This window comes from Hipposideros armiger, unplaced genomic scaffold (assembly GCF_001890085.2).
Source record: "Hipposideros armiger isolate ML-2016 unplaced genomic scaffold, ASM189008v1 scaffold_154, whole genome shotgun sequence".
In the NCBI taxonomy this organism is placed as follows: domain Eukaryota; kingdom Metazoa; phylum Chordata; class Mammalia; order Chiroptera; family Hipposideridae; genus Hipposideros; species Hipposideros armiger.
In genome coordinates, this window is record NW_017731504.1 from 2,697,896 (window position 1) to 2,699,194 (window position 1,299).

The 1,299-nt window shown below is 43.9% G+C and overlaps 1 pseudogene; it reads right to left on the reverse strand.

Moving 5' to 3' along the window:
* Nucleotides 1–538: 538 nt before the first annotated feature.
* Nucleotides 539–1,098, reverse strand: LOC109387345 (60S ribosomal protein L12 pseudogene; annotated as a pseudogene).
* Between the last annotated feature and the right edge of the window lie 201 nt (nt 1,099–1,299).

Consider the following 1,299-nt stretch of genomic DNA (forward strand, 5'->3'; position numbering starts at 1 on the left):
AACGTGTGTGCCTGCTTTTAAAGGCATGGGAATTACATCTTAAGTGCTTGCTCCACTTCCTGGGTGTTAAAGCATAGCTACTTATCTGCTTTATCACAACATGGAGTTGAGTACACTCCAGCTAGCACAAGCACTTTCTGTGAAGGGTTTCAGCTTGAATCATGACTCCCCCAGGCTCAATTCTTTTGGTATTAGCAGCTTAAGTGTGCACAGTTTAAAGAGACGCTTTGTTTGGGGCTTGGAAAAAAAATAAATCTTTTGGCGTCTTTAAAATGTCCAGAACATTTGAATAAATGCAACTGCACTGCAACTTGCTAATGTAAAATATTAGATGCACCCTAAGTAAAAACAACAGCTTAGAGAGACTCTAATGGTCCCTCCTTAATTTTGTTGCTGACACCTGGCAACATTTAGAACTATAAATAGAGTAGCAGGGAGAGAGGAAGAAAGCTGAAGAGATTTCCTGATGCTGTCTTAATACATAGAATGAAGTCTTTTGTGTGTGTGTGTGTGTGTATCAGATTCCTCCCCCACCCACCCACTGGTTGCCAAATGCTCTTTAATTGAAATATTTTCCTTTCTAGTTCTTAACTAGCTGGGCATTCCACTGCACCACTGTTGATGTCATCTATGATGTCATGAGGGTGGTGGCCATCAACATTGCAGCCCGCAGACTGGGCAGTCCCCAAAATCTCTAATGGTTCCAGAGAGTTCTCTAGCTAAAGATCGGTGCCGCATCTGTCGGGCAATGTTGACAATTCCATCAAAAGTGATATTCCCACTGTGCTTAATGTTTTTTTGCTTCTTTCTGTCTCTTGGCGGTTCTTTGAGGGCTTTGATGATCAGGGCCGAGGCAGAAGATACCACCTCAACCTGGGCCTGTCTGTTCTGAATAGTCAGTTTCACGGTTATCCTCAGACCCTTCCAATCACCAGTTGCTTTGGCGATGTCATCACCAACCTTTTTCGGACACAGACCCAGGGGGCTGAGCTTGGGGGCCAGCGCGGACGTGGCACCGACTTCCCCACTGGTGCACCTCAGGTATACGACTTTGATCTCATTGGGGTCCAACTTCGGCGGCATGATGGAGGCGGGTGGTGTTGGATGAACCCGGATTCGGGATGACCGAAGAAAGTTGCACCTTGCCTCCTCCTAGCCGAAAGCCGAAAATGTATCAGATTTTTTAAAAATAATTTTTTAATTTCTCAACTACAGTTGACACACAATATTATATTAGTTTCAGGTGTACAATATAGTGACTAGACATTTATATAATTTATGAGGTGATCACCCAATAAA